This window comes from Coregonus lavaretus, assembly GCF_964263955.1.
Source record: "Coregonus lavaretus genome assembly, chromosome: 27".
Classification (NCBI taxonomy): domain Eukaryota; kingdom Metazoa; phylum Chordata; class Actinopteri; order Salmoniformes; family Salmonidae; genus Coregonus; species Coregonus lavaretus.
Genome location: NC_140014.1, coordinates 35,661,019 through 35,688,041, shown reverse-complemented (window position 1 = coordinate 35,688,041; position 27,023 = coordinate 35,661,019). Strand labels below are relative to the sequence as shown.

Below are 27,023 nucleotides of genomic sequence, written 5' to 3'. Positions count from 1 at the left end.
TGATACACTAATTAAACAGGTATTTAGTTCGTCCATATCTTTTGAATAAGAGGTTTTGCATGTTTGTTAGCTAGGTAAAGTATTCCAGCTAGGACTCCCGCCTTACAACCATGCCCATCAGTATTCTGTCTCAAAACATATTTAACCAGTTTACCAATCCAGTACAGATGCATGATATCAACAAATGTGATAAAGAGGCAGTCTGTTTTTGACAGTAATGCAATAGTCTGACCAGATAAAGTTCTCATCAATCAACATAAGGATTACAGGTGATCTTTATTTGGTCACCATATGGCCTGTCTCAACATCAACACTGATGTCTGACACCGAGGTTATGCCAGTATTGTGATCAATTATTCCCTTAAATGACTGTCTGACCAAAGCATCAGTGACTAACAAATGCAGGCTATTTGTTCAGTACAAATATCTATTTTTAGATGTACAAGAGAAACCAGAAAAGCAATACAATCAATGAAGCCCACATCCAGTTACTGTAGATAGCTACAACCTATCGATCAAGCAGCAGCCACACACTGGGTGCATATCACCTACTGCCCAGCCTGATACAATCATGGTCAAAAATAACACAAGTCCCAATCTTATCAGTTTCCATAGTCACATGCCTCGAGTCAGATGACAGTGTTCTACTATTCACAGATAAGTGGGTTCCCTCCTTTTTAGGTGGTGTACCTCAAATCACTCACCTAAAATAACCAAGAAGGAGCCCACCCACCTTGCTTATCAACACCATGGTTGGTTACCCCTGATAATCACAGTGTTGTATTGTCAACAATAGGGCCTGCATTCTCAAGTTAGCCTGTGCTGTCATATCATATCTGATGATGAGCTACAGAATGCATGGCAACCAATGGTATTCCCCTTAATTTGACAAGTTCGTCATGAAGGTATTCAGGTGCCGGTATCTCCGAAACTACCCCTCACTCATTATCAGCCAAGCTTAAACTAAAACAGCCCCTAACTGATGTGAAGTCTGCTTTCTTGTACACTTTCAGAATGAGTTTTTTTTTTTTATATTGCAAGACATTGTTGTCCCAGAAGCCTACAAGTTTGTTTCTTGTATAAGGAAGCTATTTTCACATTCTATTTGAATCGCGTGCGCACACACGCATAGTAGTGAGATGAACTGAGGACAGGCCGGTTTAGCACATCTGCCCTGCTCTGGGAGGGAGGGGACCCAGGCCAGGAACACACAGTCCCTCAGTGTCCTCTCTGATGTGTCTGTGTCCCCCAGGAATTCTCAATCTGTCTCTCACTCACTGAGAGGGGAATCACTGTCCCCCACCATCCCCCGGCCCTGCTGTCCACCTCGGGTAGGCTACCCCCACAGTCATGGTTGTAGTAGCCAGAAAAGAGCGGCTTCTATTTAACCTAAGTATTAATGCTTTGTTGCGGCTGCCAGAATGTTGCCCTTATAGTAGTAAAAAGTTCACATATAGAGAAGTTTGGTTTACGTATTAACTGAGCTATCTTCGCTTCCATTTATCTCCACTGCCACGTTGAAGGTCATGGTCCAGTTTTGAGCAGGTAGAATAGCTGAAAGGACTCCACTTTAATTTTTGAGGAGTTTGATAGCTGATGAGTGTAGTTCTGTAACATGTTATCAAAATGTAACACTTACTATAAATGCATGATCTTATATGGACTGACTAGAGGCTGTCATATGTCCCTCTCTCTTTCTCTACACCGTCATACGTACCGTCTCTCTACCACCCTGGTACAAGGTGGTTCAGTGTGTTACCTGACTTCTCTCTGTTCCCCTTCCCTGGAATCTGGAATTTTCAGTATTCCTTGTGTGGAGTGTTGGAATGTGGAGTGAGAGTTCTGGAGAAGATAAGAATCCTGGTCTGTTTCTACTCCACAGTGACAGGCTGAGGGAGGATAGGATACACTGAGCCACAGCTGAGGTGTTACTGGGGACTCTCTGATTACATGCTATCATAAGAAACTAAGTTCATAGGCCTAGTTGTTTCTCCTAGCCTATATTTCTCTCATTTTAATGAGAGTAAAAGCAGCGTGTGGGAATGAAAATGTCTTGAGTGGAATGTTAGACTCGCTCTACCCAGTGCTGTTGATATGGTGTTTTGGCTCAGGACAGTGGGCTGGAGGAGGAGGGCTCCTCAACCCCATCTGTGGCCTCAGAAGGCTAGATCCAGGAAAGCACAGACAGACACCGCCCTTTAAGATACTTAATGATGGGGAAGTGGGCTGGTTTTAGCTGAATGCTGTAGAGCAGTATGGGCTGTGCCACTCCCTGTGACAAGCTGCTTCATGTCTGTCTGTCAGGGCCTGTAGGTTTGTTACTCTCACTCTGCTTTGATCTGGACGGTTAGGTCACACCTGCTGTACCTGCTGCAGCCTCTTAAAAACAAAACACCTGCACAGCACACACACACTCTGCCCTTCCACACACACACACTGACCCCTCCTCCCTTAGCCACAGGTAATGAACCTGTTCCAACTACCTTCGCTGTCACAATGTAGTCTATATGCTTCTGCTGCTGCTTGCTCTTTGGGGTGTAGGCCGGGTAGCTGCTGATGTAAAAATAGTTTTATAATATACAGTACCAGTCAAAAGTTTGGACACACCTACTCATTTAAGGTTTTTTCTTTATTTTTACTATTTTCTACACTGTAGAATAATAGTGAAGACATCAAAGCTATGAAATAACACATGGAATCATGTAGTAACCAAAAAAGTGTTAAACAAATCAAAATTAGGACAGTCCAGGGACGACAGATCCAACATTCATACAACCACTGTTGTATCCCAAAATGTTAAACAATAATAAGGCTGATGCAACAGGTCAGAATGTTTTACTTAAAAAAATCAAATAAGCGCAGCTATGTGCACACGGCGGTAGGCCTACACTCGAATTTTCGAAAATGCAATTTGCGGGAAAAACACCTTTCCTAAAATGAACACTGCACATGCGAGCGGTTTCATGGACAGAGATGGAAGTATCCGTTAGAAATTTAAAAAGAGCGGAGTAAAGATGCAACAATTATCATGTGTTGCTAATATGACTAGGGTAATGCCTTTGGATGTTAGACAGTGAAATAAAGTTGAAAGAACCAATAGAACAGTGTATGAGGAAGTGTTGTTTATCAAATATTTCCCTCAACATTTCTATGGTGGGATTTTGGCTAGGCTGCTTTGAAGCAAGGTAAGACATGCATCATAAAATGAAGTAAAACGGTCAGGTTTCAAACAAGTAAAGAACAGGAATAATATAGCGAGGCGAATGACAGGCCTAACCGTCATGTAGATGGAAAGGCTTTCCCAAAAAAACTTCTCAATTCAATGTTAGCTGAAACAATGCAGAAATCGCTCCGCCATTTCCTGGTGTACAAAATCGAAAGTGAGAGACTCAAAAACAAAACTTAAGAACGGAAAGCATGGAATAGCGCACATAGAACAGATCTACCGTTTCTTAGACTTGGTTTCAATGAGAATGACAGATCTATAACACACATTTCTATGTGAATTTGGTCGGGTCGCCCAAAAAGTTACATACTTCCTCTTCAACTAGCAACAAAGTAGCCTTATGCCCAACTGGGAGAATGATATCATGATTATTTGCATCAATCCAGTGGCCAACTCCATCTCATGTGTGCTACAGAAACACCGCTAACCAGACAGTGCAAGGTGACTGCACACTTGAATTAAAGGATAACTACATTCAAATCAACATTTCTTAGATTTTTCTCAGACCTAAAAAGTGATCTCCTGCTGTGGTTTATGCATTGTTGTGGACAATTTGGTTGTAAAAATTATAAAAATAAACAATTCTAAAATAAAGGGTGACATTGAAAACCTGAAAGAAAGAAAAATCTGAAATCTGTGAATTTCTGATCTACTTTTAAATCATTGTCAATTACCTAGGTCGTAGACCCTTATTGGCATATGAAAACAATAATTTAAAAGTGTTTTAATAAAAATAAAAACTTTTTTAAAATTAATATACAGTAATCCCTCGTTTATCGCGGGGGTTACGTTCCGAAAATGACCCGCGATAAGTGAAATCCGCGAAATAGAAAACTTTTTTTTTTTACAATTAGCAACTATTACATGTATACAAATACAGTGACTCACGTGTAGGCCGTTTCACTGCTCTTCAGACTGGGCCGCTGCATCCTGACTGCGCTCTGCAGTGTTCTCTTCTTCTGAAGCCCGCGGTGCAGGTGTGTTTGTTCGGGAGAAGAACATAGTGATAGGCAGCTGTTGTCGCTCTTTTTTCTTCTTTGCAAAAAGATCCTTGTACACCGACATGCCACCATCGATTACGTTGGAGAACTGTAATGAACGGCTCATCAAAGGGTCCCATTCCTCAGCTACTCGCTTAAGTTCAGTGGCCATTCGCACCATGGTTGCTAAGCGACCAAGCGTTAGTCCTTCCTCCTCATCTCTCGTGTCCTCTTCTCCCTCTTCTCTTTCATCGTCGCTTTGTGGCTTTGTCATTTACCTTCCCTTAGCATGTCCAGAAGTTTAACTTTATCTGAGATAGGTAGCATCTTCCGCCGTTTGGGCCCATCCGCAGGTGCTTTTGTCGGTCCAGGCCGTTTCGTCGACATTATGGGTTTAGGAGATGTTCGAAATTACAAGATAATTTGGACAACTTAATGTAAATTTGCCAAGCTGTTTTATGTACGTACACATAACTGCACGAGACGACAAAATGATAGCACAATTCGTAGCATGTTTTGATACAAGAAGCGGGAGTGAGTTTTTAGCGAATCAGAATGCAGAGCACAATGCACCAAAAAAAAAAAAATGCATTATGAAAATTCGCGAAATAGCGAATCCGCGATAAGTGAACCGCGAAGTGGCGAGGGATCACTGTATACAGTTGAAGTCGGAAGTTTACATTCACTTATGTTGGAGTCATTAAAACTTGTTTTTCAACCACTCCACAAATATCTTGTTAACAAACTATAGTTTTGGCAAGTCGGTTAGGACATCTACTTTGTGCATGACGCAAGTAATTTTTCCAATAATTGTTTACAGACAGATTATTTCACTTATAATTCACTGTATCACAATTCCAGTGGGTCAGAAGTTTGTGCCTTTAAACAGCTTGGAAAATTCCAGAAAATGATATCATGGCGTTAGAAGCTTCTGATAGGCTAATTGACATAATTTGAGTCAGTTGGAGGTGTACCTGTGGATGTATTTCAAGGCCTACCTTCAAACTCAGTGCCTCTTTGCTTGACATCATGGGAAAATCAAAAGAAATCAGCCAAGACCTCAGAAAAGAAATTGTAGACCTCCACAAGTCTGGTTCATTCTTAGGAGCAATTTCCAAATGCCTGAAGGTACCACGTTCATCTGTACAAACAATAGTATGCAAGTATAAACACCATGGGACCACGCAGCCGTCATACCGCTCAGGAAGGAGATGCGTTCTGTCTCCTAGAGATGAACGTACTTTGGTGCGAAAAGTGCAAATCAATCCCAGAACAACAGCAAAGGACCTTGTGAAGATGCTGGAGGAAACAGGTACAAAAGTATCTATATCCACAGTAAACCAAGTCCTATATCGACATAACCTGAAAGGCCGCTCAGCAAGGAAGAAGCCACTGCTCCAAAACCGCCATAAAAAAGCCAGACTACGGTTTTCAACTGCACATGGGGACAAAGATCGTACTTTTTGGAGAAATGTTCTCTGGTTTGGCCATAATGACCATCGTTATGTTTGGAGGAAAAAGGGGGTGGCTTGCAAGCCGAAGAACATCATCCCAACCGTGAAGCACGGGGGTGGCAGCATCATGCTGTGGGGGTGCTTTGCTGCAGGAGGGACTGGTGCACTTCACAAAATAGATGGCATCTTAAGGAAGGAAAATTATGTGGATATATTGCAGCAACATCTCAAGACATCAGTCAGGAAGTTAAAGCTTTGTCTCAAATGGGTCTTCCAAATGGACAATGACCCCAAGCATACTTCCAAAGTTGTGGCAAAATGGCTTAAGGACAACAAAGTCAGGGTATTGGAGTGGCCATCACAAAGCCCTGACCTCAATCCTATAGAATATTTGTGGGCAGAACTGAAAAAGCGTGTGCGAGCAAGGAGGCCTACAAACCTGACTCAGTTACACCAGCTCTATCAGGAGGAATGGGCTAAAATTCATTTTACATTTACATTTTAGTCATTTAGCAAACGCTCTTATCTAGAGCGACTTACAGTTAGTGAGTGCATACATTTTTTATATTTTATTTTATTTTCATACTGGTCCCCTGTGGGAATCGAACCCACAACCCTGGCGTTGCAAACGCCATGCTCTACCAACTGAGCTACATCCCTGCCGGCCATTCCCTCCCCTACCCTGGATGACGCTGGGCCAATTGTGCGCCGCCCCATGGGTCTCCCAGTCGCGGCCGGCTACGACAGAGCCTGGATTCGAACCAGGATCTCTAGTGGCACAGCTAGTTCTGCGATGCAGTGCCTTAGACCACTGCGGCACTCAATTTATTGTGGGAAGCTTGTGGAAGGCTACCCAAAATGTTTGACCCAAGTTAAACAATTTAAAGGCAATGCTACCAAATACTATTTGAGTGTATGTAAACTTCTGACCCACTGGGAATGTGATGAAATAAATAAAAGCTGAAATAAATCATTCTCTCTACTATTATTCTGACATTTCACATTCTTAAAATAAAGTGGTGATCCTAACTGACCTAAGACAGGGAATTCTTACTAGGATTAAATGTCAGGAATTGTGAAAAACTGAGTTTAAATGTATTTGGCTAAGGTGTATGTAAACTTCCGACTTCAACTGTATATTTTAATTTTTTTATTTTTGGGGGGGACGGTTCATGTTCGGTTGAAATTACACTTCGGACGATTCTGGGACAGTGATGAAGAAATATTAGTCTCGAGCCCTGGGTGTGTCTGTCATTTGTCCTCCTTACGAGCACAGCTCTTCTAGGGGGAGGGGAGGGGAGGGGAGGGTCTGTCGTACTAAATTAGCTCAAGATCTTGAGATGGAGTGTGTCTGGCTGCCATTTGTATGTGTGTAGTTGATTTGAGGTGGTGCCTGGTGTGAACATGGTTGAGTAGTGTGCACCACTGCATTCTCTAGACTTCCCACCACGTCTCATAAACAAATATACACTCATCCATCGGATGACTAACCATGCTGCTACTGTTGTTTTAAAAGGGAGCGACAGTGACTGGTTGACTGCCCTAAACGATCACTCCTCAGGTTTGTCAGGTAAGGTGTTTTATAAGAGACAGATGTCAAGCTAATGCTGGCCTGGAGCTTAGTGGAGAGAGACACAATCTTCAGGCTTGACGTACCTTAGCTAATCAATACACAGCCCAGGGTATAACGGAAATGGCTACTTATAGCACATCTACTGTGATGTTATATTGAAAGTTAGAGATGCTTTAGACAACCAGTTGTAATTTTATAGCAAAAGGAAACTGAACCCAAAGAGGTTTTTAGAATGGCCATTGTTTAGGCTACACATAGAGTTCAATCATTAGGTGATGCAGGCTTGTTTTCAACCACTATTGGAGTCTTATTTTCCAGTCTTCACCTGCATTGATGCTCTTGAAATAGTAACAGGATGGACTTTGAGAGGCTGGGCATCAAGTCCGTGCTTGTTTGCATGACTCTGTAAGGAACATGGACAATAAAGTATTCTTCTCTGGCCACCTCTCATGTAAATTGTGTCCATTGAACACAGCAGAGGTGTGAGTATCGACACGAGTCAGTCTGACACTCACAATGTGGTGGGGAAACCTTATCCATACACTGTGTTCTCCAAAACTGTTGTAGCAACACAAAGGGGGTGACAGGATACTCAAGGACATAAAATGGATAGCCTAGATTTGCTTCTGAAGAGACATTGTGTGTGTGCTTATCTTGAAAAAGCCTCCTCCTGTGTGAGCTTGTGTGTGTCAGAGTAATGCTCAATTCAGAATTGAATTGTGAATGCCTCATAAATTCCAATTAAATTCTTGAATTTGAATTACATTTTTGAATTGAAGTACATTTTTACATTTTTAGTCATTTAGCAGACGCTCTTATCCAGAGCGACTTACAGGAGCAATTAGGGTTAAGTGCCTTGCTCAAGGGCACATCGACAGATTTTTCACCTAGTCGGCTCAGGGATTAGAACCAGCGACCTTTCGGTTACTGGCACTACGCTCTTAACCACTAAGCTACCTGCTTAGTAGTAAACAGGAGACAAAATATGAATTAAAGGAAACAGAATTGAGTTCAATGAAATTCAAATGCCTCTTCAAATATACATCTTGTACATAACATCAAACATTTACATTATATTTTAGTCATTTAGCAGACGCTCTTATCCAGAGTGTTATATACATGCCAAGGCTCGACTTTAACGCTTGTCCTCTTTTCTGGACAAGTTTTTAAAATTGTCGGACTAAAACAATATCGATTTTAAGACGTCCGAATGGATAAGTTAAAAAAAATTAAAAAAAATCACTATCAAACAATTACTACGATCAGAGAGCCCAACATTGGAATAATATTCAAATCTATTTTTCATGTAGGCCTAAATAAATAAAAAAAGCCTACATGTCAAAGTGTAGGTGAGGCGGCAGAAAATGTAGCCCAACTTTAATGAGACTTTTTATTACATAAATATAGGCTAAACGCCAGTCATGTTTGACATATATAATGAAGGATAATTAACATTAACGTCTAAAGGCTTGATTCTGTCAACATAGGCCTACCCAAGGCACGGCTCCAAGTCCTAGTCATATTAGTAACCCATTCTAATTGGTGCATCTTTAGATCTCCCCTTTTTTCTCTGTCACATTTACATTTTAGTCATTTAGCAGACGCTCTTATCCAGAGCGACTTACAGTTAGTGAATACATATTTTTTTTATATTTTTATTTTTTATTTATTTTTTTATACTGGCCCCCCGTGGGAATTGAACCCACAACCCTGGCGTTGCAAACGCCATGCTCTATCAACTGAGCTACATCCCTGCCGGCCATTCCCTCCCCTACCCTGGGCCAATTGTGCGCCGCCCATGAGTCTCCCGGTCGCGGCCGGCTGCGACAGAGCCTGGATTCGAACCAGGATCTCTAGTGGCACAGTTAGCACTGCGATGCAGTGCCTTAGACCACTGCGCCACTCAGGAGTCACATGAAACCTCTCGCGGGGGCAGTGTACTTTTGAAAACTGCGTTTTCCCGCAAATTGCATTTTGGAACATTTGTGCGTAGCCTTCAGCCATATGCGCATTATTGAGCTTATAATATGAAGAAATAAACGTTTATCAAAATGTTAAGCTAAACGGTCTCATCTGTTGTGTCAGCCTCATTGCTTTTTACATTTTTTTTTTATGTGCAGTGGTTGTATGAATTTTGGATCTGTTGTCCCAGAACTGTCTGTCTGTTTAGAACCATAGACTGGGCCTAAAATGAACACCTGCCAAATGCGGCTCGATTTCGGCATTGTCGGGTAAGATGTCTATTTCACCAGCTACATTGGCGGGTGGTCAGCACTCTACAGTGTGAGCATTTCACTAGCATTTGTGAATACAAATAGTCAAGTATGATCACATTTATAGTAAAATAAATGCTGCAGTAGCTGTTTTGTTTCATAGCTTGTAAATTAATCGCACTAGGGCTCTCGCCGACAAAAAAATAAATAATTTTGGTTGTCCTAGAGTCGTCTGTTCTTTCGACCAATCAATTGGTCTACATTTTTAAATGTATCTTTCCATATATAGACACACCCTATGTTTGAATAAAATAAACTATATGTAGGCTACTTTGCCTGATGCTTAAACACTGCAATGAATAATTAATACACACAAATTACTAAAGAGGGAGCCAGAAACCAATATAGCCTAACCAGAAGAAGAAAACCTGTTCCCGACCCGACACTCCTCCTCCCGCTGCTGCTGACCTTTGCGTATTCTGCCGTTATGCTCCTGAAGTTGCCGGTAATAGGCTACACCAGCGGTCGGCAACCTTTTCCATTTGGAGTGCCAAGTTATCATACCATTTCTACTGCTCTGCGTGCCAGTTACGATTTTCATATGCACACTTTCGTGGAACAGTTTCATTTCATTTATAATAAAGTCTTCATATCTCAAAATCAATTTCCTATGGTTAATCAAAATTCTATCTAAATGAAAATGATACAAATCTAAAAGTAACTTCTATTGCCATTATCCAATATGTAAAAATAGCCTACATAAAGCCAACAAATAAAAACATTGCAGCCTGCAGGTAGAAAATATCCTGACAAAAATAAATATCACATTGGCTGTGCATGGCCTGTCTGCAAGGAACTTGAAACATTGTACCAACTATTAACTTCCAAGTCTAGCCTGAAGCTAGCACTAGCAAACTTGCAACATTGTATAAAATATTCTGGGCCCACAGTTTCCTGCACCAGTGTATCCACAGGGATGGTGAGTTAAGCCAATCAGAACTAGAATCAGATCCCCACATTTACATTTATAAGCATACATTTGCACGCAGGCCAGGTAGCCTAGGCATAGTTCTATGCGTAGTCTGGTACGTGTCCTTACTCAAGATTGACAGGAGCGCTCCAAACAAAAGACAATGAATAAGTTGACAACTCGTAAATGGAAAGAAATAAACCAAAAACATGTCCTCTCAAGTGTAGGATAGGTTGTGCGCTCTGCAAACAACGTGTCCACTCCTACAATGACAACGGTAAGACTGTAATAGTAGTAGCAATAATAATAATATACAGTATTCAGTATTCATCCCCCTTTGGCGTTTTTCCTATTTGGTTGCATTACAACCTGTAATTTAAATGGATTTTTATTTGGATTTCATGTAATGGACATAAACAAAATAGTCCAAATTGGTGAAGTGAAATGAAAAAAATAACGGAAAAGTGGTGCGTGCGTATGTATTCACCTCCTTTGCTATGAAGCCCCTAAGTAAGATCTGGTGCAACCAATTACCTTCAGAAGTCACATTAATTAGTTAAATAAAGTTCACCTGTGTGCAATCTAAGTGTCACATGATCTGTCACATGATCTCAGTATATATACACCTGTTCTGAAAGGCCCCAGAGTCTTCAACACCATTAAGCAAGGGGCACCACCAAGCAAGTGGCACCATGAAGACCAAGGAGCTCTCCAAACAGGTCAGGGACAAAGTTGTGGAGAAGTACAGATCAGGGTTGGGTTATACAAAATTATCAGACACTTTGAACATTCCACGGAGCACCATTTTTAATCCATTATAAAAAAAATTGAAAGAATATGGCACCACAACAAACCTGCCAAAAGAGGGCCGCACCAAACCTCACGGACCAGGCAAGGAGGGCATTAATCAGAGAGGCAACAAAGAGACCAAAGATAACCATAAAGGAGCTGCAAAGCTCCACAGCGGAGATTGGAGTATCTGTCCATAGGACCATTTTAAGCCGTACACTCCACAGAGCTGGGCTTTACGGAACAAAAAAATAAGCAAACTTATGGAAGAATGTGCTCTGGTCAGATGAGACTAAAATTGAGCTTGTTGGCCATCTAGGAAAACGCTATGTCTGGCGCAAACCCAACACCTCTCATTACCCCGAGAACACCATCCCCACAGTGAAGCATGGTGGTGGCAGCATCATGCTGTGTGGATGTTTTTTATCGGAGGGACTGGGATACTGGTCAGAATTGAAGCAATGATGGATGGCGCTAAATACAGGGAAATTCTTGAGGGAAACCTGTTTCAGTCTTCCAGAGATTTGAGACTGGGACGGAGGTTCACCTTCCAGCAGGACAACGACCCTAAGCAGTTATGCACGCTCGATATTTCTGTTCTTTTGTATTATTTCCTGTTTGTTTCACAATAAAAATATGTTGCATCTTCAAAGTGGTAGGCATGGTGTGTAAATCAAATGATACAAACCCCCAAAAAATATTTTGTAATTCCATGTTGTAAGGCAAAAAAATAGGAAAAATGCCAAAGTGGGTGAATACTTTCGCAAGCCATTGTATTGAAAGCATTAATAGAAATTACCATAACCAAACAAACAATGTAGATGAACAATTATGGTAATTAAGGGTACATGTACTACTGGTGATACTGGTGTGCCTCCACAATGGATTAGTCCACTCAGACAGGCCTGAATCAGACCGGTGTCTCGTGTGCCATACATTTTTTTTTCATATATATTTTTGCCACTGCTCGACTAAAAAAATCTGAGTCGACCAACAGCCTATCGACCAAACAATCGACCAGTCGACTAAATGGGGTCAGCCCTAAATCGCACAAAGTCAAAGAACTACGAATCCTATAGCCTATCCCACCTCGCGCTGCAACACTGCCCAACTGCGTACTTGAAGCGCTGAGTGAAATATTCATTTTTTAGAAGCGCTGCGCACTGGCATCAAAGTTAGTCTAATTTACTTGAAACAAAAGTCTACTGAATAAGACATAAAGCATTTGGTTGTAATTGTAATGTTGCAATATTTTATAGGCTACCAAGGGTGGCCAACCATCCTCCAGGAGAGCCTTAAAGGGGCAATGTTGTATTTTGAGACAAGCTTGAATATGCAAAGAAGACAATAGGAAGAGTAGCCTAAATGTTTGTATGATTCTCTATGGTAAAAAATTCCTTGTATCATGCAATTATGTAAAAATTGTATTACAGACCATTTAAAAAATATTTTTGGACAAGTGACTTGAGCTTTTGGACAAGTAAAAAAATCTGTCCTACTTGTCCAAACGACAAGTGGCTAAAATAGTTAATGTCAAGCCCTGCCTTCATATAAAATATTTTAGGGCAAACTCTTAAAATGAATGATCAAAGAAAACATGTATGCGAATATTGTAAGTTATTATAGTTAATTAAAGGTGCAATATGCATAAATTGCTACGCCATTTCCTGGTTGCTAAAATTATAATAGTTTTGCCTAATGACAAAACATGTTTGCTTGTGTGTGTGTGTGTGTGTGTGTGTGTGTGTGTGTGTGTGTGTGAGTGATGGAGTTTCCAAGGACAAACAGGCTCCTTCACTTCCACATCACCCAGGGAGATTCTCTTTACAAGCTTTAAATGCTTAACATTCTTTATTTTGTTACTTATTCTGTACTCAAAAACATCTGCATGTTTTCCGTTTGGTTTGACAATTATACAAGCACTGTCTGTTGAGTATGACCTTATGAACTGACAGTTGTTCATTTTCTAGTCCTATTAGAAATCAATGTTGCTTGATTTCAATGAACGGGGTGTGTCTTTGTATTTAATAGGCTATACAAAATACATTGAACCCACAACCTTGGGAAGGCTAGTGCCACCCTCTTGCCAACACTGGACCACATGTAGCCTGTGTACTGCATGTTTATGGGTGTTTGTTGACCATATTTATTTAGTGCAGGTGAGAGTGGGCAATCCTCTCATCTAATAGAAACGATTACACCAACGTAGGCTGTGTAGGATTGTTGTTTACACCGCCGCTCCTCCCATGAAGCCCTCTGTGTGTTTGCTGTTTGTTGCCGAGAGCTCAGAGCAGGTGTTTTCATTATAAACCTAGATATCAAACAGTACAGGCTTCCTTCGTCTATCCCTCTACTGCACTCTGCTTCAAATGTAATAAGGGAGGAAGTTTGCTTTGATTCCACGTGCGCACGGACACACACACTCTCCCGCCCTGACAATAGGTCCCTTGTGCTCTGCTCGGGAATGCTGTTCCCAGGCAGTTTTGCATTCTTACCATTTGCATCATGGGAATTTTCCGCTCACTGCAACACTTTGACCTCTGAGACAGCACAGGCCCCAGTGTAGTGTGTGGGGGGGGGGGGGGGGGGTTCTGTGGTCAACTCCCATTAGAGAAACTGTGCCTGTGGTATGTTCTTCCTGACTCTGATTAGTGACATGTCTCATAAGTGTTGTCATATTTTCTCCCTCAGCCAACTTCCTCCATTTATCTTAATTGGTATATTCCCCATACTACCTTGAAGAATAAATAAAAAATCCCTTCAGTGCCAGCACATAAAACATTTTTTTTTTGTACAGTTACTTCCTGCACAACCTGGTCTGCAATAACATTGTTGGATTTGAAATTATGTATAATGGCGCTGTCGTGACACTTCAATTCCAACCCCCCTCCACCCCATACACACCAGTGCTCCCATCCCCTGCCTCCCCCCTACTCTCGTCCTCTCCATTCCCCCTGACTGAGCTAGCTGACTGAGTGCCTGCCTGCCTGTTGATCCTAGGAGGAGGGGCAGAACCACTGATCCACAGCCTGGGAGAGGACCCACTCCCCTGGGGGAATCTACAGAGAGGAGAGCCCTCAGCCTAGCTACTACTGTAGAGCAGAGCAGAGCACCAACTAACCAAACAACACCTGGGTAAGGACAGAGGACCCTATTTCTCCCCCCCTCATCTCCCTCTTTCTGCAGTCCTCCCTGTGTGTCTTTGTGTTTTGCCTCCTTTATTTCTCAGGGCTGTTGAGTAGGGACTTCCCGCCCGCTGACAAAGCTGTTGTCATGGAGATGCGTAGGGGGCCTTCGAGGCACGGTAATCTCCACACAGTGGAGAGGCCGACAGAGAGAGGGAAAGGATGGAGGGGTGGGGGGGGGGGGAGAGGGGAGCCCAGACAAAAAGAGAGTCAAGAAGAGGTAGATGAGGGATTGCTTGAGATAAGGAGGAGAGCAGACTGAGGTCTTGTTGAGATAAGGAGGAGAGCAGACTGAGGTCTTGTTGAGATAAGGAGGAGAGCAGACTGAGGTCTTGTTGAGATAAGGAGGAGAGCAGACTGAGGTCTTGTTGAGATAAGGAGGAGAGCAGACTGAGGTCTTGTTGAGATAAGGAGGAGAGCAGACTGAGGTCTTGTTGAGATAAGGAGGAGAGCAGACTGAGGTCTTGTTGAGATAAGGAGGAGAGCAGACTGAGGTCTTGTTGAGATAAGGAGGAGAGCAGACTGAGGTCTTGTTGAGATAAGGAGGAGAGCAGACTGAGGTCTTGTTGAGATAAGGAGGAGAGCAGACTGAGGTCTTGTTGAGATAAGGAGGAGAGCAGACTGAGGTCTTGTTGAGATAAGGAGGAGAGCAGACTGAGGTCTTGTTGAGATAAGGAGGAGAGCAGACTGAGGTCTTGTTGAGATAAGGAGGAGAGCAGACTGAGGTCTTGTTGAGATAAGGAGGAGAGCAGACTGAGGTCTTGTTCAGATTCAGAGCTGTGCTGAGGTTGTTAGAATGATAGGGCACACAATCACTCTCTCACACACACACACACACACACACACAAGTATTAGTGGCTGATTGATTGGTGGTTAGGGTGTTCCTTGTGGACATGGTGTTACTAATACTGACCTTCTGTGCTTGTTGTTCATATTGTTAATCTCTAGTCAGCTTGTCTGTTGTGTTCTTGAAACTAAGTGATTGGGCTCGGACACAGCCCATTAGTGCAGGTCCTGTGGTTTGTGTCCAGCTCTGAGTTGAACTAACTAGGAAGAGAGGAATGTGACGGGACCTGTGGAGGAGGGGTTGATCCACGGATGGAGGGACAAAGGTTATCTATTCTTCTGGCGTCCAGGGTCATGTGACCAGTGCTGGCCTGTGGGAGCAAGAGAAAGGGGAGAGAGAGAGAGAGAGACCTGATTTGGCTGGTGTTGGTTATCTTCCTGAGATTACAACAGAAAGTGTGTCCCACTGAAATGTCATCAGTGTGTACTGACTCCACAGTCACCTTTTATAATAACCTGTATCTTTTAGGCCTACTTCACGGTCACCTTTTATAATAGCCTGTATCTTTTAGGCCTACTTCAGTCACCTTTTATAATAGCCTGTATCTTTTAGGCCTACTTCACAGTCACCTTTTATAATAGCCTGTATCTTTTAGGCCTACTTTAGTCACCTTTTATAATAGCCTGTATCTTTTAGGCCTACTTTAGTCACCTTTTATAATAGCCTGTATCTTTTAGGCCTACTTCAGTCACCTTTTATAATAGCCTGTATCTTTTTGGCCTACTTCAGTCACCTTTTATAATAGCCTGTATCTTTTTGGCCTACTTCAGTCACCTTTTATAATAACCTGTATATTTTATGCCTACTTCACAGTCACCTTTTATAATAACCTGTATATTTTATGCCTACTTCACAGTCACCTTTTATAATAGCCTGTATCTTTTAGGCCTACTTCACAGTCACCTTTTATAATAGCCTGTATCTTTTAGGCCTACTTTAGTCACCTTTTATAATAGCCTGTATCTTTTAGGCCTACTTTAGTCACCTTTTATAATAGCCTGTATCTTTTAGGCCTACTTCAGTCACCTTTTATAATAGCCTGTATCTTTTTGGCCTACTTCAGTCACCTTTTATAATAGCCTGCATCTTTTAGGCCTACTTCACAGTCACCTTTTATAATAGCCTGTATCTTTTAGGCCTACTTCACAGTCACCTTTTATAATAGCCTGTATCTTTTAGGCCTACTTCACAGTCACCTTTTATAATAGCCTGTATCTTTTAGGCCTACTTCACAGTCACCTTTTATAATAGCCTGTATCTTTTTGGCCTACTTCAGTCACCTTTTATAATAGCCTGTATCTTTTTGGCCTACTTCAGTCACCTTTTATAATAGCCTGTATCTTTTAGGCCTACCTCTGTCACCTTTTATAATAGCCTGTATCTTTTTGGCCTACTTCAGTCACCTTTTATAATAGCCTGTATCTTTTAGGCCTACTTCACAGTCACCTTTTATAATAGCCTGTATCTTTTAGGCCTACTTCACAGTCACCTTTTATAATAGCCTGTATCTTTTAGGCCTACTTCACAGTCACCTTTTATAATAGCCTGTATCTTTTAGGCCTACTTCACAGTCACCTTTTATAATAGCCTGTATCTTTTTGGCCTACTTCAGTCACCTTTTATAATAGCCTGTATCTTTTTGGCCTACTTCAGTCACCTTTTATAATAGCCTGTATCTTTTAGGCCTACCTCTGTCACCTTTTATAATAGCCTGTATCTTTTTGGCCTACTTCAGTCACCTTTTATAATAGCCTGTATCTTTTTGGCCTACTTCAGTCACCTTTTATAATAGCCTGTATCTTTTAGGCCTACTTCACAGTCACCTTTTATAATAGCCTGTATCTTTTAGGCCTACTTCACAGTCACCTTTTATAATAGCCTGTATCTTTTAGGCCTACTTCAGTCACCTTTTATAATAGCCTGTATCCTTTAGGCCTACTTCACAGTCACCTTTTATAATAGCCTGTATCTTTTAGGCCTACTTTAGTCACCTTTTATAATAGCCTGTATCTTTTAGGCCTACTTCACAGTCACCTTTTATAATAGCCTGTATCTTTTTGGCCTACTTCAGTCAGCTTTTATAATAGCCTGTATCTTTTAGGCCTACTTCACAGTCACCTTTTATAATAGCCTGTATCTTTTAGGCCTACTTCACAGTCACCTTTTATAATAGCCTGTATCTTTTTGGTCTACTTCAGTCACCTTTTATAATAGCCTGTATCTTTTTGGCCTACTTCAGTCACCTTTTATAATAGCCTGTATCTTTTAGGCCTACCTCTGTCACCTTTTATAATAGCCTGTATCTTTTTGGCCTACTTCAGTCACCTTTTATAATAGCCTGTATCTTTTTGGCCTACTTCAGTCACCTTTTATAATAGCCTGTATCTTTTAGGCCTACTTCACAGTCACCTTTTATAATAGCCTGTATCTTTTAGGCCTACTTCACAGTCACCTTTTATAATAACCTGTATCTTTTAGGCCTACTTCAGTCACCTTTTATAATAGCCTGTATCTTTTAGGCCTACTTCAGTCACCTTTTATAATAGCCTGTATCTTTTAGGCCTACTTCAGTCACATTTTATAATAACCTGTATATTTTATGCCTACTTCACAGTCACCTTTTATAATAACCTGTATATTTTATGCCTACTTCACAGTCACCTTTTATAATAGCCTGTATCTTTTAGGCCTACTTCACAGTCACCTTTTATAATAGCCTGTATCTTTTAGGCCTACTTCACAGTCACCTTTTATAATAGCCTGTATCTTTTAGGCCTACTTCACAGTCACCTTTTATAATAGCCTGTATCTTTTTGGCCTACTTCAGTCACCTTTTATAATAGCCTGTATCTTTTTGGCCTACTTCAGTCACCTTTTATAATAGCCTGTATCTTTTTGGCCTACTTCAGTCACCTTTTATAATAGCCTGTATCTTTTAGGCCTACCTCTGTCACATTTTATAATAGCCTGTATCTTTTTGGCCTACTTCAGTCACCTTTTATAATAGCCTGTATCTTTTAGGCCTACTTCACAGTCACCTTTTATAATAGCCTGTATCTTTTTGGCCTACTTCAGTCACCTTTTATAATAGCCTGTATCTTTTAGGCCTACTTCAGTCACCTTTTATAATAGCCTGTATCTTTTAGGCCTACTTCAGTCACCTTTTATAATAACCTGTATATTTTATGCCTACTTCACAGTCACCTTTTATAATAACCTGTATATTTTATGCCTACTTCACAGTCACCTTTTATAATAGCCTGTATCTTTTAGGCCTACTTCACAGTCACCTTTTATAATAGCCTGTATCTTTTAGGCCTACTTCACAGTCACCTTTTATAATAGCCTGTATCTTTTAGGCCTACTTCACAGTCACCTTTTATAATAGCCTGTATCTTTTTGGCCTACTTCAGTCACCTTTTATAATAGCCTGTATCTTTTTGGCCTACTTCAGTCACCTTTTATAATAGCCTGTATCTTTTTGGCCTACTTCAGTCACCTTTTATAATAGCCTGTATCTTTTAGGCCTACCTCTGTCACATTTTATAATAGCCTGTATCTTTTTGGCCTACTTCAGTCACCTTTTATAATAGCCTGTATCTTTTAGGCCTACTTCACAGTCACCTTTTATAATAGCCTGTATCTTTTTGGCCTACTTCAGTCACCTTTTATAATAGCCTGTATCTTTTAGGCCTACTTCAGTCACCTTTTATAATAGCCTGTATCTTTTAGGCCTACTTCACAGTCACCTTTTATAATAGCCTGTATCTTTTAGGCCTACTTCACAGTCACCTTTTATAATAAACTGTATCTTTTTGGCCTACTTCAGTCACCTTTTATAATAGCCTGTATCTTTTAGGCCTACTTCAGTCACCTTTTATAATAGCCTGTATCTTTTAGGCCTACTTCACAGTCACCTTTTATAATAGCCTGTATCTTTTTGGCCTACTTCAGTCACCTTTTATAATAGCCTGTATCTTTTAGGCCTACTTCAGTCACCTTTTATAATAGCCTGTATCTTTTAGGCCTACTTCACAGTCACCTTTTATAATAGCCTGTATCTTTTAGGCCTACTTCACAGTCACCTTTTATAATAAACTGTATCTTTTTGGCCTACTTCAGTCACCTTTTATAATAGCCTGTATCTTTTAGGCCTACTTCAGTCACCTTTTATAATAGCCTGTATCTTTTAGGCCTACTTCACAGTCACCTTTTATAATAGCCTGTATCTTTTTGGCCTACTTCAGTCACCTTTTATAATAGCCTGTATCTTTTAGGCCTACTTCAGTCACCTTTTATAATAGCCTGTATCTTTTAGGCCTACTTCAGTCACCTTTTATAATAACCTGTATATTTTATGCCTACTTCACAGTCACCTTTTATAATAACCTGTATATTTTATGCCTACTTCACAGTCACCTTTTATAATAGCCTGTATCTTTTAGGCCTACTTCACAGTCACCTTTTATAATAGCCTGTATCTTTTAGGCCTACTTCACAGTCACCTTTTATAATAGCCTGTATCTTTTAGGCCTACTTCACAGTCACCTTTTATAATAGCCTGTATCTTTTTGGCCTACTTCAGTCACCTTTTATAATAGCCTGTATCTTTTTGGCCTACTTCAGTCACCTTTTATAATAGCCTGTATCTTTTTGGCCTACTTCAGTCACCTTTTATAATAGCCTGTATCTTTTAGGCCTACCTCTGTCACATTTTATAATAGCCTGTATCTTTTTGGCCTACTTCAGTCACCTTTTATAATAGCCTGTATCTTTTAGGCCTACTTCACAGTCACCTTTTATAATAGCCTGTATCTTTTTGGCCTACTTCAGTCACCTTTTATAATAGCCTGTATCTTTTAGGCCTACTTCAGTCACCTTTTATAATAGCCTGTATCTTTTAGGCCTACTTCACAGTCACCTTTTATAATAGCCTGTATCTTTTAGGCCTACTTCACAGTCACCTTTTATAATAAACTGTATCTTTTTGGCCTACTTCAGTCACCTTTTATAATAGCCTGTATCTTTTAGGCCTACTTCAGTCACCTTTTATAATAGCCTGTATCTTTTAGGCCTACTTCACAGTCACCTTTTATAATAGCCTGTATCTTTTAGGCCTACTTCACAGTCACCTTTTATAATAGCCTGTATCTTTTAGGCCTACTTCACAGTCACCTTTTATAATAGCCTGTATCTTTTAGGCCTACTTCACAGTCACCTTTTATAATAGCCTGTATCTTTTAGGCCTACTTCACAGTCACCTTTTATAATAGCCTGTATCTTTTTGGCCTACTTCAGTCACCTTTTATAATAGCCTGTATCTTTTAGGCCTACCTCTGTCACCTTTTATAATAGCCTGTATCTTTTTGGCCTACTTCAGTCACCTTTTATAATATCCTGTATCTTTTAGGCCTACTTCACAGTCACCTTTTATAATAGCCTGTATCTTTTAGGCCTACTTCACAGTCACCTTTTATAATAACCTGTATCTTTTAGGCCTACTTCACAGTCACCTTTTATAATAGTCTGTATCTTTTAGGCCTACTTCAGTCACCTTTTATAATAGCCTGTATCTTTTAGGCCTACTTCATTCAGTCACCTTTTATAATAACCTGCATGTTTTAGGCCTACTTCAGTCACCTTTTATAATAACCTGCATGTTTTAGGACTACTTCAGTCACCTTTTTTAATAACCTGCATGTTTTAGGCCTACTTCAGTCACCTTTTATAATAACCTGCATGTTTTAGGCCTACTCCACAGTCATGACCTAAGTCACCTTTTATAATAACCTGTATCTTTTAGGCCTACTACTAGTGTGTAAGGTTTTTAGGGCTGACCCCATTTAGTCAACTGGTCGGTTGTTTGGTCGATAGGCTGTTGGTCGACCGTGATTTCTTTAGTAGAGCAGTCGCAAATACATGTTTTGTATTTTCTATTTGGTGCTCAAGACACCTGTCTGATTCGTGCTTGTCTGAGTGGACTGATCCATTGTGGAGGCCACGGGGTTGGCCCAGTCCATCAATCTAAGATATGTGATACTGAAATTGTAAATGGTTACATTATGTAAGAATAATGGTGCAACACTAATAAATACAGTGCATTTGGAAAGTATTCAGACGCCTTGACTTTTTCCACATTTTGTTACGTTAGTCTTATTCTAAAATGTATTTTAAAAATAATCAATCTACACACAATACCCCATAATGACAAAGCGAAAACAGGTTTTTAGAAATGTTTGCAAATGTATTACAAATAAAAAACTGAAATACCTTATTTACATAAGTATTCAGACCCTTTGTTATGAGACTCGAAATTGAGCTCAGGTGCATCTTGTTTCTATTTATCATCCTTGAGATGTTTCTACAACTTGATTGGAGGCCACCTGTGGTCAATTCAATTGATTGAACATGATTTGGAAAGGTCTATATAAGATCGCACTGTTGACGGTGCATGTCAGAGAAAAAACAAGCCATGAGGTCGAAGGAATTGGCCGTAGAGCTCTGAGACAGGATTGTGTCGAGGCACAGATCTGGGGAAGGGTACCAAAACATTTCTACAGCATTGAAGGTCCCGCAAGAACACAGTGGCCTCCATCATTCTTAAATGGAAGAAGTTTGGAACCACCAAGACTATTCCTAGAGCTGACCGCCCGGCCAAACTGTGCAATTTGGGGAGAAGGGCCTTGGTCAGGGAGGTGACCAAGAACCTGATGGTGACTCTGACAGAGCTCCAGAGTTCCTCTGTGGAGATGGGAGAACCTTCCAGAAGGACAACCATCTCTTCACCACACCACCAATCAGGCCTTTATGGTAGAGTGGCCAGACGGAAGCCACTCCTCAGTAAAAGGCACATGACCGCCCGCTTGGAGTTTGCCAAAAGACACCTAAAGACTCTCAGACCATGAGAAACAAGATTCTCTGGTCTGATGAAACCAAGATTTGGCCTGAATGCCAAGTGTCACATCTGGAGGAAACCTGGCACCATCCCTACGGTGAAGGATGGTGGTGGTAGCATCATGAGTGTGGGGATGTTTTCAGCAGCAGGGACTGGGAGACTAGTCAGGATCGAGGGAAAGATGAACGGCGCAAAGTACAGAGAGATGCTTGATGAAAACCTGCTCCAGAGCGCTCAGGATCTCAGACTGGGGCGAAGGTTCACCTTCCAACAGGACAACGACCCTAAGCACACAGCCAAGACAACGCAGGAGTGGCTTCGGGGCAAGTTTCTGAATGTCCTTGAGTGGCCCAGCCAGAGCCCGGACTTGAACCCGATCGTCTCTTGAGAGACCTGAAAATAGCTGTGCAGCGACGCTCCCCATCCAACCTATAATATAATAATAATAATAATAATATAATATAATAATATAATATAATAATATGCCATTTGGCAGACGCTTTTATCCAAAGCGACTTACAGTCATGCGTGCATACATTTTTGTGTATGGGTGGTCCCGGGGATCGAACCCACTACCTTGGCATTACAAGCGCCGTGCTCTACCAGCTGAGCTACAGAGGACCACCTGACAGAGCTTGAGAGGATCTGCAGAAAATAATGGGAGAAACCCCCCAAATACAGGTGTGCCAAGCATGTAGTGTCATACCCAAGAAGACTCGAGGCTCTAATCGCTGCTAAAGGTGCTTCAACAAAGTACTGAGTAAAGGGTCTGAATACTTATGTAAATTTCATATTTCAATTTTTTATTTTTTAGAAATTTGCCATTTCTAAAAATATATTTTTGCTTTGTCATTATGGGGTATTGTGTGTAGTTTGAGAAAAAAACACAATTTAATCAATTTTAGAATAAGGCTGTAACGTAACAAAATGTGAAAAAAGTCAAGGGGTCTGAATACTTTCAGAATGCAATGTATAATATTATTTTATAACAAATGTGCTTTCCCCCGCGATGGATAGCTGTCGCTGTCCACGGTTCTGAAACGTAATATTTTGTGCGCCGTTGAATTGGCGCCTTTCCCTATATGTTGCTGGGTGCATAATAGCGAAGTTAACCAGCGTATTGGTGTTGAGAACAATGCGGCGGAGGCAGCAGCGGCGTGAGGAGACGAGGAAACAGACTTTTCCTTAATTGTCTAAGAACATTTAGGAGAGAGGAAACCCCAATTTAAATAGGTCTATAATCAATAGCCTAACTGTTAAATGTGCCTGGCTTTATAAATCATCCATATACACTGAGTGTACAAAACATTAGGAACAATTTCCTCATTTTTTGTTGCACCCCCCCTCCCCCTTTTGCCCTTAGAACAGCCTCAATTCGTCGGGGCATGGACTCTACAAGGTGTCAAGCGTTCCACAGGGATGCTGGCCCATGTTGACTGTAATGCTTTCCACAGTTGTGTTAAGTTGGTTGGATGTCCTTTGGGTGGTGGACCAATCTTGATACACACAGGAAACTGTTGTGTGAAAAACCCAGCAGCGTTGCAGTTCTTGACACAAACCGGTGCGCCTGGCACCTACTACCTTACCCCGTTCAAATCTTTTGTCTTGCCCATTCACCCTTTGAATGGCACTCATACACAATCCATGTCTCAATTGTATCAAGACTTAAAAATCTCCTCCCCTTCATCTACACAAATTGAAGTGGATTTAACAAGTGACATCAATAAGTGATCATAGCTTTCACCTGGATTCACCTGATCAGTCTGTCATGGAAAGAGCATGACATGTTTTGTATACTCAGTGTATATCTACAGAAGTAAGACATACAGTGAGGGGAAAAAAGTATTTGATCCCCTGCTGATTTTGTACGTTTGCCCACTGACAAAGAAAGTATCAGTCTATAATTTTTATGGTAGGCTTATTTGAACAGTGAGAGACAGAATAACAACAAAAAAATCCAGAAAAATGCATGTCAAAAATGTTATAAATTGATTTGCATTTTAATGAGGGAAATACGTATTTTACCCCTCTGCAAAACATGACTTAGTACTTGGTGGCAAAACCCTTGTTGGCAATCACTGAAGTCAGACGTTTCTTATAGTTGGCCACCAGGTTTGCACACATCTCAGGAGGGATTTTGTCCCACTCCTCTTTGCAGATCTTCTCCAAGTCATTACGGTTTCGAGGCTGACGTTAGGCAACTCGAACCTTCAGCTCCCGCCACACATTTTCTATGGGATTAAGGTCTGGAGACTGGCTAGGCCACTCCAGGACCTTAATGTGCTTCTTCTTGAGGCACTCCTTTGTTGCCTTGGCTGTGTGTTTTGGGTCATTGTCATGTTGGAATACCCATCCACAACCCATTTTCAATGCCCTGGCTGAGGGAAGGAGGTTCTCACCCAAGATTTGATGGTACTTGGCCCCATCCATCGTCCCTTTGATGCGGTGAAGTTGTCCTGTCCCCTTAGCAGAAAAACACCCCCAAAGCATAATGTTTCCACCTCCATGTTTGACGGTGGGGATGGTGTTCTTGGGGTCATAGGCAGCATTCCTCCTCCTCCAAACACGACGAGTTGAGTTGATGCCAAAGAGCTCGATTTTGGTCTCATCTGACCACAACACTTTCACCCAGTTCTCCTCTGAATCATTCAGATGTTCATTGGCAAACTTATTTTTTCGATCTTGCGTGGAGCCCCAGGCCAAGGGAGATTGACAGTTTCTTCCATTTGCGAATAATCGCACCAACTGTTGTCACATTTACATTACATTTACGTCATTTAGCAGACGCTCTTATCCAGAGCGACTTACAAATTGGTGCATTCACCTTGTAGCCAGTGGGATAACCACTTTACAATATATATATATATTTTTTGGGTGGTTGGGATAAGGGGGGGGGTAGAAAGATTACTTTATCGTATTCCTTAAAGAGGTGGGGTTTCAAGTGTCTCCGGAAGGTGGTGAATGACTCCGCTGTCCTGGCGTCGTGAGGGAGCTTGTTCCACCATTGGGGTGCCAGAGCAGCGAACAGTTTTGACTGGGCTGAGTGGGAACTGTGCTTCCGCAGAGGTAGGGGGGCCAGCAGGCCAGAGGTGGATGAACGCAATGCCCTCGTTTGGGTGTAGGGACTGATCAGAGCCTGAAGGTACGGAGGTGCCGGTCCCCTCGCAGCTCCGTAGGCAAGCACCATGGTCTTGTAGCAGATGCGAGCTTCAACTGGAAGCCAGTGGACTGTGCGGAGGAGCGGGGTGACGTGAGAGAACTTGGGAAGGTTGAACACCAGACGGGCTGCAGCATTCTAGATGAGTTGTAGGGGTTTAATGGCACAGGCAGGGAGCCCAGCCAACAGCGAGTTGCAGTAATCCAGACGGGAGATGACAAGTGCCTGGATTAGGACCTGTGCCGCTTCCTGTGTAAGGCAGGGTCGTACTCTCCGAATGTTGTAGAGCATGAACCTACAGGATCGGGTCACCGCCTTGATGTTAGCAGGGAACAACAGGGTGTTGTCCAGGGTCACGCCAAGGCTTTTTGCACTCTGGGAGGAGGACACAACGGAGTTGTCAACCGTGATGGCGAGATCATGGAACGGGCAGTCCTTCCCCGGGAGGAAGAGCAGCTCCGTCTTGCCGAGGTTCAGCTTGAGGTGGTGATCCGTCATCCACACTGATATGTCTGCCAGACATGCAGAGATGCGATTCGCCACCTGGTTATCAGAAGGGGGAAAAGAGAAGATTAGTTGTGTGTCGTCTGCGTAGCAATGATAGGAGAGGCCATGTGAGGATATGACAGAGCCAAGTGACTTGGTGTATAGCGAGAATAGGAGAGGGCCTAGAACTGAGCCCTGGGGGACACCAGTGGTGAGAGCACGTGGTGCGGAGACAGATTCTCGCCACGCCACTTGGTAGGAGCGACCTGTCAGGTAGGACGCAATCCAGGAGTGAGCCGCGCCGGAGATGCCAACTCGGAGAGGGTGGAGAGGAGAATCTGATGGTTCACAGTATCAAAGGCAGCAGACAGGTCTAGAAGGACAAGAGCAGAGGAGAGGGAGTTAGCTTTAGCAGTGCGGAGAGCCTCCGTGACACAGAGAAGAGCAGTCTCAGTTGAATGACCAGTCTTGAAACCTGACTGGTTTGGATCAAGAAGGTCATTCTGAGAGAGATAGCAAGAGAGTTGGCTACCTTCTCACCAAGCTGCTTGGCGATGGTCTTGTAGCCCATTCCAGCCTTTTGTAGGTCTACAATCTTGTCCCTGACATCCTTGGAGAGCTCTTTGGTCTTGGCCATGGTGGAGAGTTTGGAATCTGATTGATTGATTGCTTCTGTGGACAGGTGTCTTTTATACAGGCAACAAACTGAGATTAGGAGCACTCCCTTTAAGAGTGTGCTCCTAATCTCAGCTCGTTACCTGTATAAAAGACACCTGGGAGCCAGAAATCGTTCTGATTGAGAGGGGGTCAAATACTTATTTCCTTCATTAAAATGCAAATCAATTTATAACATTTTCCACATGCGTTTTTCTGGATTTTGTTGTTGTTATTCTGTCTCTCACTGTTCAAATAAACCTACCATTAAAAATATAGACTGATCATTTCTTTGTCAGTGGGCAAACGTACAAAATCAGCAGGGGATCAAATACTTTTTTCCCTCACTGTATCTTGCTTATGTTGCCAGTTTATGTTTGTTTAATAGCCTACTGATTCCGTGAGCACCAAGCCTCACGTAACCGCAAAATGTAGGATAAAGCAATTTCACAAATTCAGCTTCACCATTTTCTTTCATTAGAAGAGTCTCTCTGGTATTGCTTAGAATTGATTTAGTGTTTACACTGTTCCAAACGGGCAGAAAATTTATATTTTAATCTAACAGTTCCTGTTTGTCACACATAATATGCACAG

General features: G+C 41.8%; 1 protein-coding gene across 2 annotated transcripts in view; it reads left to right on the top strand.

Moving 5' to 3' along the window:
- Positions 1-27,023, top strand: part of LOC311102895 (protein PALS1-like) — a 63,270-nt gene that overhangs the window by 569 nt on the left and 35,678 nt on the right. Inside the window, exon 2 of one of the 2 annotated variants that reach the window (XM_084144363.1) lies at positions 14,206-14,340. The exons of the other annotated variant lie outside the window; for it this stretch is intronic. The gene's annotated coding sequence lies outside the window, so the exon portion shown is untranslated. The remainder of the gene's footprint in view (positions 1-14,205; positions 14,341-27,023) is intronic. 2 annotated transcript variants of the gene reach the window in all.